Raw genomic sequence first — 15,000 nt, forward strand, 5'->3', positions numbered from 1 at the left:
TGCAGTACATTAGCGACTCGATAACGAGATACCGATATAGGTACGTGACTGGAATGAAATTACTAAAAAAAATGAATTAGTAATCACTCTCTCCCTTTCTCTTTATACACACACACACACAGGTGTACATACATATATACTTATGTGCATACATACATAAATATATATGCACAGACAGAGAAACATACGCACACATATATATGGGATGTAGTTAAATTTGACTTATAGCAATAAATGAAACTGATATTAACTAAATGATGAAATGGCAAATATATGCATGTGTAAATATATATATTAAAAAAGATATCATAACAGAATATTATAACATACAATACGAAGTTTATTGCTCATTTAAGTTTTAATGGTTCACTGAATTGACAGATGAGATGACAGGGATAAGTAGGCACTTAGACGAATAATAATAAATAATAATAATAATAATAATAATAATAATATAATAATAATAATAATAATAATAACTACTACAACAACAACAATAATAATAAGTTTATAGATATTGCAATACCTGGGGATGCACGAATAACTGACAAAGAACTAGAAAATATTGAAAAGTACAGACTACTAAAAGACAAAATTACAAGAATGTGAACTATGAGGAGAGTGTATGTCATTCTAGTAGTTGTAGGGGGCACTCGGATCACTAACAACCAAGTTCAAGAAATATGTCAGAGAAATCGGATTTGACATGAGAGTAGAGCAATTCCAAAAGAGTGCGCTGCTGGAAACAGCAAGGATTTTGAGAATGGTACTTGGATGTTGAATGTCTCCCACGGTAATGAACAACCAAGTACCAAAGCTTAAAATGTGCCGTGAGAGACCCTGTGAGACTTCTGACAGCAGGATGCTGTCTGATCTCACAGAATCTATCAGAGCAAAGAAGATCGAGCGCTCTGAGAAGGAAAATACCAAAAACAACAATAAATAAAAAAAATACTTTCTAATCGATGTATCAATACCAATAGAGAAAAACTTCGAGCAAGATCAAAAACTTAACAGAAGAAATGACAGACCCTTCTGAAGTTCCAAGTGTTATGCATACAGAATTTCCTGCAAATGTCATGGTTTTAGGGGTTGTCAACAATGAAGGACATGTGATGCTTCCTTACTTCTTTCCACAAGACCTTAGAATTAACTCTGTCACCTACATTGAGATCCTGGCAATAACTGTTAAGCCTGGATAGACAGTGTATGCAATGGAAGGTCATATGTGTTTCAGTAAGACCCTGCACTATCACAGATGGCTCTAGTAACACAGGAGTGGATGGCTGAAAATTTCCATGATCACATACCCCCTAACATTTGGCCTCTTAATTCCCCAGATCTCAATCCATTGGACTATTACATGTGGAGTGTTGTCGAGAGAGAGAGGTCAATGAACACGCCCATAACACCAAATGTTCTTTGAAAGCTGCCATAGTCAGAGTAATGTCCAAAATTAACCAGGACTACTTGATTTAAGCATGTGGGTTATTTAGATCTCAGATAGAACCAGTGTTGAAGCTAAAGGTGGCTTTATTGAATAATATTATAGAAAAGAAGATTTATGTTTATCCTCATAGCATTTTTTGATAAATACTTATCATCAGTTATTATATATCTGTTTTTTTATAAACATAAACCTGTCCACAAATATCTTACGCACTCTGTATATATATATATATATATATATAATTTTTATTTCATAAACACAGTACATGTTTTTATGTATTAATATTAGTCTCATGTGTTGAGAGCATATCAGACAGTATCTTTTAACACGTCTGGTGTTCTAGCACAATCATCAGGCACTGCCCATATGGCATAACGAACTAAAAAGGAGCCGATAGGATGAGAGAAAAAACGAAAAATGGCGAGAAACAAGTAAATATAAAGGTGGAATGTTGAAAAACTAGAAAACGAAAGAGAAAACAGAAAGAGGCAAAATAGAGGAATTAGAGTTGTTTCCCCTCAGATCGTAAAATATTAGGCTGGAAAGATAGTGACTTAGAGTCTATGGTGCAGTTGTTCAATCCGGAGAGGGTGGCACTTTCCAATTCGTCAACAGGAACTTAGCCATATGCTTACAACTGCTAAAAATTTCGGATCAAGAATTCAACAGTGTGCTTGTGATCTTAGAACTGAAAAGGATCTGAGTTCTTTCACTTACGCATAGCTTACATTTTTTATCCGTTAACATATGGTGTGGATTTTTCGACTAATTTCCACTTTATCCTAAATGGTGTAGTAATAGACCGCCACACTACATACAATAAAGTAATTGCATTAGGACCCCTGACGTGTTAAAAAATATATTGTCTGGCATGCTCTCAGCACCTGAAGCTAATAGTAACACATAAAAACATATAATGTGTTTATCAAATAATATTTACCTCTCACCAGAGGGACAACTTTTTTGTTGATCTTACAATCATGGAACAGTACATTATATACACATACATACATGCATACACACACACACACACACACCATACACACACACACACACACATATATATATATATATATATATATATATATATATATATGTGTGGTGTGTTGTGTGTGTATATATATATATATATATATATATAATAACATTAGAGGAAAAATCAAAACCAAAGCAGAACGAGTATCTCAAGTCATTTAGAATAATTTAACTAGGGTAAGGTGGATTTGAAGTCTTACAGCTGTTTCTGGGATAACCCAAGTAATTGGTTGGCATGTAGGTGCATTGGGCACCTCATATAATATATACAAGCTATAACAGAACACTAATACGCATCCCTAGATCCGAGCAAATTGCCGCTAAGCATTTTTTCCGGTGTGCTAATGATTCTGCCAGCTCGTCTACACACACGCACACACATATCTGATATATGTATCGAATATATTAGATGCCGTCGTTGAAATTAAGATATTGGTGACAAAAACGAAGAACATCTGATGTATCACAAAATATTAAACGTTCATATTTATCCTAATAACAAGTGACCTCAGAAGAAGGTTAGCAACGTAACGGTTTACGTCATTAGTTACCGTAAGTGCGTTACATTTACAAAGACTCATGCATATGCACACACATACAAGCATATACTTACATATGCATATACACATACATTCATATATGCATACATGCGTACGTACGCATTCATATGTGCACGCACAATTAGATGCGTGTGTATGTGTGTGTGTGTGTGTGTATTTGGCGTGTTTGCGCATGCGTAAATACGTGTGCATAGGGCAATGAATTATGGAGTAATTTACCTATGAGCGAATTACACACACAAGCACACACACAGACACACACACACATACACACACACAACTATATGCATATTGTTCAGGAGATATCATACTAAAAATTGACTTATAAATTATTTAGTAATTTAGTAATAGAACTTAATTTAATTATTTTTACTGAAAACTAACAAATTTGCTACACACAGCATTTCATACAGATTAAAGTAAATAAATACGTGAATTGATAAGATGAAAATATAGATGTATACAGGTAGATGAATTGATTGGTGGATACGTAAATACACAAACACAAAAAGAGATGGAAAGCTATGTGTGTATGTATGTATGTATGTATGTATGTATGTATGTATGCATGTACGTATGTATGCAGATAGGTGGGTAGGTAGTGAGGGAGGGAGGTAGATAGGTAGGTAGATAGCTAGGGAGAGAAATAAAGAGCAGTTTATATGTATGTATGTATATATAAGCACCTATGATATATATATATATATGATATATATGATATATATATATAGGCATATGTTAAAATCACATATATGCAGTAGGTGCATATATATTCCATTACCTTACCTTTACCTTTATATATATATATATATATATGTGTGTGTGTGTGTGTGTGTGTGTGTGTGTGTGTATGTGTGTGTGTGTGTACATGTATTATATACATTATATATATATTTGTATATACATATTATATGTATTATATATAAATATGTGTGTGCTTGCGTGTATATATATATATATACATATAGATAATATATATGTATACACACACATATATATATATACATATATACGTGTGTATATGTATGTATGTAATACGTATAATCTGTGTGTGTATAAAGGTGTGTTCCATAAAACATTTTCTTTAGCACATACAGGAAGAAGAAAGACACCAAGTCTGGCTCACAAGCCTAAAGTTTTTTTTTTCTATTTAAATATAATTTGCTGACAGGGAAAAAATACTGAGTAAAAAATTTCCCTCTGGATATCGTTAATGTATTTTACACTTGTAAAAGATATATGCATATATATGTATTTGTATGTATATAGTATAAGTATTCGTATTTCTCTATATATTTAGGAGCGTCAGTGTGGGTAGCACGTCATCTAAAGACGTTATGTTTCAGGTGTCACAAGTCACAACACGACGAAGCAGTCTATCGGTTCGCTTGAAGTTATCTGCAGACGGTGGAAGATTCATAATTAAATGAGGAAAGATTTCTAAAGCAACACCTATAAGTGTTAATTCAGAAATCTTTGATCTTTTAATTCACTTAACTTTTAATTAATTTACTTTTTTGCAAATTACAAAATATTCAGCTGTATGCTACGAGAGACAGTGTATTGTTAACTATGTCTCAATCTGGGTAATGTGCTTTTCTCTTATAAATATATAGAAAAATGTCTTATGAGTCAACATTCATCTATCATAAATTCAATTAACAGATTTGCAACTTTTATGTGAACATGTAGATTTAAACAGATCTCATTATTATAACTTACGCAGGAGTTAAATGTTTTCACGTAGGAGTTTAGTTTTTCTTGTATTACGTTTGCATAAACAATTGTTTCTGTATATTCTGTATATTGTTGTGATTGTGTCATGTCTTTATATATCTTATTAGTGTTGACAGGTGACAGAAATAAAGTGCCGGAACGTTTTTCCCTAGGGCGTCAGTCACTATATATATATACTATGCAGAGTGTATATATATATATATATATAGGGAGAATTCACGAAAAAAACAAAAGACGAAGACAGGTGGTGTAGAAAACAAACAGATGTATTAGTATAACGCTCGGGAATTGAAAAAGTATTTAACGTTTCGAGCCTACGCTCTTCCACAGAAAAGAACACAGAAAGAAACAAGGAGAGAAACAAGGAGAGAAAAAAGGAGAGAAAAATAGGAGAGAAAAATGTGTGTAGTGGCTATCGATCTATCATGTACATCTCATAACACGGAACCTATTACCTAACCTGAGGAGGTTTTTTTCTGCACTATGGAGTACATTCGATTCCATCATATCGTTCACTACTCACTAGGGAGTTCAGCAGAAGTTAGCCGAAACGATCGTTGTGCTTAATAAAACTTCGAGTACAATGCTATAAAACTTCCAGTACAGTCTTCCATATATATATTTTTTTCTCTCTCATATTTACACAAGTTTAGCGGAAGACGGATTGAGTACGAATCTTTGTTCAGCACGAAGTTCATTTCGGGACATCCTGCATCTGTCCCATAGGATGTTGTGCATCTGGATTCGTTGCATCAATCAGTGCAGGCTGTGTCATTTCAGGTGCTTGGTGTAGAAAAACATCCCACTAGATATACTGAGATCTTCTTGGCATGTTGTTCTGGTTAGTTGTACGTTGGTACACTGCCAGAGCGTTATTCGCCGGCAACGAGAAAGCAATCATACTCTGGGATATAGCAATACACACAGATAGAGAAATCTAGGCTAATAGACCAGATATAGTCGTCAGAGGTCGCTAAGAAAAAATGCCTTCAAGTCGATATATGAATACCAACAGATGACAGTGTATCTCTAAAAGAAACAGAAACTCTCAAAGTACAAATATTTGGAAATAGAGGTAATTCGAATGTAGAGCCTAAAAACAGAAACAATTCCTATTATTGTAGGTGCATTAGGTATAATAAAAAAAACATTCAGACAAATACATAACCAAAACACCAGGACATACAAATGTATATAACAAAATCGAATTTGAAGGCATTTGAACTCAAAATGTAAAGCCGGAAGAAATGCCGCTAAGCATTTTTCCCAAAGTGCTACCGATTCTGCCAGGTCACCGCTTAAGAAACCGTAATAATACTGATTTCAAATGTTAGCACAAGGACAGCTCGCCGCGTTAGAAGACCCGTAATAATATCAGAAATTATAGCAATTTTTATTTTTGACTTTATTTGTGTCACCTGGATACATTTATTCATTTATTTTAAAATTATTTATTTAATGTTTGCTATGCCTCTTATCGAATCTCACATATGTTTCATAAATTTAGCAGACTAGCAGTAAAACGAATAAAACTTCTCCCGACATGTTAAGAACGAAATCATTATAATCTCCATGCGTGCCTATGTATTTTCTCTCACTTTCAATTTATGTGGCTATAGAAAGTTTCGTGGTGTTGTCTTTTTTTTTGTTTTCCTTCAGTTTATTGAACTGTCGTAAATAACAAACGAGTTGTTTCAATGCTTCCAATAAGACATAAGCCTCCACTTCCCCACACATACACATAGAGGAATACATACACAAACACACAGATATACTCACAGATATATGGATACAGATATACATACAGGTATATCCATACGTGCACAATCACAGAAGAATATATGCACAAACAGAAATATAGAATACATATACATACGTATACATACATATACACTCATAGACAGTTATATACGTACACACACACTAGAATACACTCAAGCATATGCATACAGACATATGCACTCAGGTGTACACAAACACACAATGGAGAGCATGTACAAACACATATAGAGGAATATAGCACGAACACACATTGAGAAATACGCACATACACAAAAAACAGACATGCGCATACATACGCACTCGGGTATACACATATGCTCAAACACACTCAGAGGATTACATGCACAGGAATACGAACATATACATACATACAGGCATACATAATCAGGTATGCAGATGCGTGCATAATCACACACAGATACGCACAAATACATACACAGGTATTCATACGCACACACAATAGTGATTGCATATATGAACACACTTACTACATACATGCATACATACAAACGCACGCACACATACATACATGCATACATAATACATACATACATGCAAGCATATATACATTCATATATACATATATACATACAAACAAATATACATACATATATATATACATACACTCTAGCATTCTCACAGGTGTACGTGCGCAGAAATAGATACATAGGTGAACAGACAAGGTATTTGTGTACTTGGGTCTTGTGGTCCCTTAAAACTGGTGACCTTGAGATCGATCCTTCTAGGAAGGAGTAACTAGGAAAAAATTATCTCCGTTTGTGCCCCGCCATTTTCACAGTCCTAACTGGGCTCCTCCTTTGAGAAGCACTGATCTAAAGAATCGCCTGCGCTAAAATTAACACCTGTCTGAAACATTAAGGTGACAGATTAACAGTCGAAAAGTTGTGCCCACCTGTGTTCCGGTTTGTAAATTTATACAGACACATGTACAAAAACATATAGAGCAATACATGCGCGCACATATACACACACACACATAAATGATTACTTACATAAAGCTACCACACATAAAGCACACACACGCACGCACTGACACACACACGCACGCACACAAACGCATACTGGTATACCCAGAGGCATATGTATGCACACATGCACACACTTATAGACGATTATTTATATAAACATACATATATACACCGCGCACACACATTCACATACACATACAATCTCTCACACACACACATTCAATCACACACACATATACAATCACACACATATACACATAGAGGAAGCATTAAACGAAACAAAAAATGAAACTGAAACATTTTATAGTTTAACTTTCAGCAGTTGCCAATAAGTTGTTTTTTTTTAAATATTTGTTTGTGCTTATTTTATCAATTTATCAATTTATTCTGGGCAACAAACATTTTTTTCTTTTCAAAAAGCAAAAATTGTTATAAATCAGATTTTTCTAATAAATATTAATGTCCTCACTATTCAAGATAAATCCAGTAATTGTAAACACCATCACCAAGACCACTACCAACGACATAAACAAATGGTATAAGAATATATATCAAAATGGTGGCATGAATAAGAAGACAAGGGTGGTGCATGGCGGTATTGATGGTGCGTCGAACAAAATGTCTTAGATTTAGTTATTCCACCTTATGTCGCTGATATTGACTTTGTCTCCGATCCTTCCTTTTAGAGGTTGAAGCTTGCATGTGTAGTTAAGAAGATTGCTTCCCACCCATTTTGTCTTGGATTCAGTTCCACTGCGTGGCACCTTGGGTGTCTTCTGCTATAGTCTCGGGCCGACCAAAGCCTTGTGAGTGGATTTGGTAGATGGAAATTGAAAGAAGCCTGTCGTGTATAAATGTGTGTGTTGTGTATGTGTGTATGTATGTCTTTGTGTTGTGTTTGTGTCCCGCCACCTTTTGACAACCGGTCAAACTGTGGTGGGACACAAACGGTTCGTCAAAATATCTCGATACAGTAAGTATCAGACTTGTAAATAAGCACTGGGGTCGATTTGTTTCACTAAACCCTTCAAGGCAATGCCCCAGCCGCAGTGCAATGACCGAAACAAATAAAAGATAGAAAAATATCAATGAAATATTGAGGTTGATATAATCGATTATATCATCGCCTGGCGTAGCTAAGATATGTGACTACGTGTCAATCTTGGGAATTATCTGAGGGTAATGGCAAGGCTATTCCAGTAAAAAAATAACTAATTATATTCGAATATTTGGCTTGTGGTTCACGCTTTCCTTTTATGATTCCACTAGTTTTCCAAATTTCCCTTCATTTTTCTGACGCCAATTAAATAAATCTGCTTTAGGCGTAAGAGAAGCAATTTTTAGGGGAGGGGGTTAGTTATGCCAACTACCCCTGTACTTAATTGATACTTTATTTTACAGATCCTGAAGGGATTAAAGACAAAACTGACATATCAACATTAAACATTTTAAACTCAAAATGCGAACATAAAGAGCCGGAAAAAATAGTATGAAGAAAAATTTCTGGCGATCTAACAATTCTGCCTTAATAAAATAGTGGCTTTTAATTTAAGCACTGACCAGTAGTTGCAAAGGGGTGCGTTAGTTGATATCATCTACCCCAGCACTTGACAAGTACTTTACTTTGTTGGCCCCGAAATGATGAAAGACAAAATTTGACCTGGACAGGAATTGAACTCAGAACATTAAACGTTATAATTCGGAACAAATACTATTCTGCCGCAATCTCTACATAATGCTAGCCGATATATATATCTATATGTTGGTTGGTTGATTTACATCGTATAGAGAGAGGGGTGATACAGTAAAAAGAGATACAGAGACATTTATTATAACAGGCGCATGATGAATGCACATACTAGGTATAGTGGCAGACAGTGAGTAAAGGAACGCTATACGCACACAGTGAGAGAGAAAGCATCATAAAGAGAGGAGGAAGAGGAGGAGGTAAATGGGAGAGTAGTTACGGGGTGTGGGCGTAATCGAAATGAGAAATTTGTTTCATTTAATTTTATTTGGAAGTAATAGATATTTTTCATTTTAGAATTAGTATATATTTCATCATTTTATAAAACCATAAAGAAATTTGATAAAAATTAAATCACGCAAAACACCCATATTTGTTGCTGAAAGAACAAAAAAAAAAGACAAGTGTAACTCATGGGTTATCATGAAACCAGAAATCTAGTTATGATGCTTACTACAAAGTGGACACGACTAAAGGCAACCAAGAGCCATGATGGAGGCATTAAATTGGTTGATGGGTTAAGTCTAACATTAGAAAATATGTGTAAAAATTCATCTAGCAGGCCAGCGAAACTTTAGGCCGCATGGGACCGAATCAAATTGTTTTAAATAATAATAATAATAATAATATAATAATAATAATAATAATAATAATAATAATAATAATAATAATAATAATAATAATAATGGTGCTTGAGTGTTGAGTGTCTTTCACGATAAGTTAACATCCAAGTACCAAAGTTTATAATTTGTGGAAAGAGACTCTGTGAGATCTTTAACAATAAGCTGCCGTCCGTTTTCACGGAATCAACAAGTGTAAGACCGAGAGCTCTGAGAAGTAAAATGATAATAATAATAACAACAACAACAACAACTACTACTACTGCTACTACAACAACAACAGCAGCAAATATTCTGCTCAATACCAGAGATTTGCTCGATAGTTGTTTGACATTAATCAGTTGAGCATGTCCCTTAGTGGCTGACGATATGTGTATTTTTGATCACAAGCAGAAGTAGTGGGGGAGTATCATAGCTTTGTGTTGAGAGGAATTCTTTGGGGGTTTGGAGAATTTACCTCTGGAAACATGGGTGTTTCGTTCAACATCCTTAAGCAACCCTTATTCAGGGACCTTTTTAGCGGGATGGGCTACGCGACCTGAAGAAAATTCTAACTGGGCGCCACCAGAAAGGGTCATGCGTTGCTTATCTTGATATGAGATCGCCATGTCGCGCACATTATGTCTGTGGTACATGTGCCTGGTGTACCCTTAACGGACGGGTAGTCACGATGAGTATGTTGCGCTTCGTATCACTTGATGTCACTTTGATGGCATGCACGGCTCTCTCACTGAATACTACTACTACTACTACTACTACTACTACTACTACTACTAATACTTATAATAATAATAATAATAATAATAATAATAATAATAATAATAATATATGTGTGCGTATCTATGTATGTGTGTATGTGTCTGTGTGCGTATCCTATGTGTATATGTAGATATGAATAAATATATCACACGCTACTATATAAACCACCCACGATGCGAATGACATAAATCAAATGCATACCTATCAAAGAATACATGAATATATCAAAAATTTCCTTAAATAGAACACAAAACATTGTAACAAACTATAATGGAAACACTAATAATATTTTATGAATACTAAATATAAAAACTTCTCAATAACAAACCACAGGCATGTAAACCCAAGTAAGTTATTAATGACAAATGTTATTTACGACTTCGATTTGCAAACGTGAATCTTATAAACTTTATACTGGTCATATATGTATGATACTATCACGCCGATGCTGCATGCTCTCACAACAAGGAGTAATTTCAATGCACTATATCATTCATATAAAACAAAAACTAATTAGGAAAACATTAGTAAACAACACATCTATACTATATAGAATTCTACACAATAATGGAAAATTAAGAATGGAATGATAATAGAATAACACATATACTTCAGCGCAATAAATATATAAATATCATAAAATAATCATAAAGAAACACTAAAACACTTGACCGATGATGTATAAATCTTATGGTCAAAATCTCGAATACCTATGATAATGCCTACATCAATCACATTAGAACTGCATAGTAAGAACAGACAGCGACACAAACCAACATCACTTCATCAAAATAATGAAACGTATAGGAAATGTTAATGATCTAGGAAGTTCACTGTTCTGCACAAACCATAAACTAAATATCAAAATATGAAGATATAAAATATGAAAAACTCGCGATAAAGATAATAAAACTAGAATGGTTTCAATACAATGCATGCACTCTTCACATAAACTCGCAACACCTCTCATATCTATATCTATATATCTATATCTATATCTTTGTCTATATATCTATATCTATATCTATATCTATATCTATCTATCTATCTATCTATCTATCTATCTATCTATCTATCTATCTATCGATCTTTTTTTCCTCTTCCCCTTTTCCCCCTTTTTTCTTCTTTTTTCATTTCTCTTTTCTTTTGTTCCTTTTCCTTTTCTTTTTATTCTTTTTATTTTTTATTTTTTATTTTATTTATTTATTTTTTTGTTCTTTTCTTCCCTTTTACGATCCCTCTTGATCGAAAACCTACGCCACCCTTTTTTTCCTTTCTTTTGTTTTTTGTTTTCTTCATCTCCCAAAAGAAAAGCTCTACCTTGTAACTTGTCCCATCTGTGTGCAGCCCTGTGTGGCCAATAAAGAAACTTATCTATCTATCTATTTATCTATCTATCTATATATATACACATACACACACACACACACACATATATATATCTATATATACACACATATGTACACATATATATATGTATATATGTGTATGTATGTACGTACGTATGTATGTGTATATTTCAAAAAGACATAGAAAGGGAGAAAGTGTGCGGAATTATATTTCACAGCTGGAAATAATTTTTATGTGCAAAGTGATTGGGGAGAAGTATCAATAAAAGTGAAAAGTATTAGATTTAGAATGATAATATATAACAGCAAGATACACTTCAGAAAATAATTAAATCATATATACGTATGTGCATATATATATATATATATATATATATATATATATATATATATATATATATATATATATATATATATATTTATATATATTATATATATGTATATATATATATAAAACTGAAAAATTGTAAAAGATAAGAGATAAATATATATATATATATCTTTTTTTCTTTTATCTTTTATTTGTTTCAGTCACTTAACTGTTGCCATGCTGGCGCATCGCCTTGAGGGTTTTATTTAGTTGAATAAATCTACTCCAGGACTAATTTTTATAAAAACCTTGTACTTATGCCATCGCTTTCTTGTGCCGAACAGCTAAGTTACCGGAATATAAACACACCAACACAGATTGTCAAGAATTCGTGGGGGACGAACACAAAAACAAAGACACACACTTAGATATATGCACACACACACACACACACACACACACACACACACACCACATACACACACACACTCACACACACACATATATAAATTACAAAAATGTACAGGTGTCAATTCATTGCGACTGTTTCAAGTAGCTCCATTTAATTGATTAATGAAAACATTACAACAATTTGCAAGAAACCCTTCTCGTCAGATGACCCCATAGAATTCAAACATGAAGGATAAACTATTTTTTAACAAATTTACATCAGTAAGGGAAGCCAAAATGCTTACATTGTTTCCTTTTTTTATATATCTGTGGCAGAATGAGTTTAGAAAATAAAGCATACCTTGATAAGACTGCCATAATTCAAAGAGTCTCTAAATGATGGTAGCCTATGTAGTCATCTGACGAGAACGGTTTCTTTCAAATTGATGTAATGTTTTCATTAATCAATTAAATGGAGCCGCTTGAAACGGGCGTAATGAATTGACACCGGTTCATTTTTATTACTTATTTATATTCTGCTCACCTAAATTGGAATCTACACTTCGGAAATACTATAGAAAGGACCTTTATATAAAAAGTACATCTCTGAATTACCAAGAGCGGATATTTTCACTTAGATGGGTTGCGTAGTCTATGCACAGGACAGGAAATTGGAGTATAAATACCCTTACACGGAGTTTTGATATTCAATATTCAAATAAATATTGTTGGGGTCTGCAAATGATACCGAACTAGCAGGGAGCCTAAATTTAAGTACGTAATTCAACAGAATCTTAATCATATTGTGTACGTGTATGTATGTACATATATATATATATATATGGAGCATACAAAAATAATTTCAAGTGCAAGCTTTGTCTATTAGAAAAAATGTACATCTTATTCAAAGACAATAATTCTTTGAATCAAAGAAGTGAGCTAATGAACTTATGTACGCACGCGGCTAAATTTAAAATGTCGAATATAAATATACCATATGGATAGAGTATATATTTTGTATTTTTGATTTTGATTTTGACTCTTGAACGATGAGCGCTACGATGGATTTTGTTTCCAAGCTATGCGGATCTTAATCCGTATAGCAAAGTCTTATGTTTCTACATATATATTAGGAAAAACCTCCAACATTGTTTTCATGTTATTGTATTGTATAGGATTACCTTGATTATTTATATTACCTTGATTATTTATAAATGACCCAAAATAGGATGTTATATTTTATTTTATATGTCTTTCGTATATATTTTTATTAATGCACCCATTTTTTTTAAAAAAAAGCAATGTTTTTTTTAAAAAAAAGCAATGTTGTCAAAATTAGAACGTTGATATAAGTATGTGTATAGCAAAGCATATGTATTTGTAAGCATGCGTATCTGTGTATGTGTAAGTGAAAGTATGTCTGTGCTTAAGCACACATATACACGACTGTATGTATATGTATCCATTCAAACTTGTGTATGTATACTTGTCTCCATATATGCCAATAATGCCGTTACACTGCTTGTATACATAATTTTTTCTTTTTTTTCTTATTTCGTTTTTTCCCCCACACCTCCTTCGTTCCTTTTTCTCTCTCTCCCTTTCTTTCGTCCCCCACCCTTACTCAGTATATGAGAATCGCTACATAGATCATTTTTTAACTTGCGTGCGAGATGGTTTTGCGTGAATATATGTACACATGCTTTTATGTGTATATTTAGATTTATATTCATACGTCTGTATATGTATGGCGTTTGCGCGCATAATTTTGTGTATGTTGATATATATATGTAGATTTTAATATAAATATGTATTGCAGTGTAATATTTATAACAGGTTTAATTTCTATGCATTAATTTGCACTTTCTTCATTAACGTCAATATGTATTTTATTCAATGTAAGGTTTTTTCCTCGGATTTTATAATTTTTATAAGTTTTTTTTATATATATATACATATATTTTTGACCTTTTTGTTTATCGCTCGAAGATTGACCGTTTTTTCTAAAGGGCCAATCAAACAAGTCCATTTCTTTTTAAAGGTGTAGCGTTTGTAAGAGTATAGATTGAATTGATATATCGGTTCCATTCTAGCAAAAACTGTCTGATGAACGGCAACGAGAAACTCAGAGTAACAGATTTTGTTGAATTTTCTGCTGCTTAAAATAAAGTATATATATATATATATATTATATATATATATATATATATATATATTATATATATATATATATATATACATATATATATATATATATTATATATACGACGGA

At 33.1% G+C, this 15,000-nt stretch overlaps 1 protein-coding gene across 2 annotated transcripts in view; it reads right to left on the bottom strand.

Moving 5' to 3' along the window:
• LOC115211082 overlaps window positions 1–15,000 on the bottom strand; it is a 131,475-nt gene that overhangs the window by 14,329 nt on the left and 102,146 nt on the right. The gene's annotated exons all lie outside the window — the stretch shown is intronic.

The sequence above is a fragment of the Octopus sinensis genome, linkage group LG4 (assembly GCF_006345805.1).
Source record: "Octopus sinensis linkage group LG4, ASM634580v1, whole genome shotgun sequence".
Taxonomy (NCBI): Eukaryota; Metazoa; Mollusca; class Cephalopoda; order Octopoda; family Octopodidae; genus Octopus; species Octopus sinensis.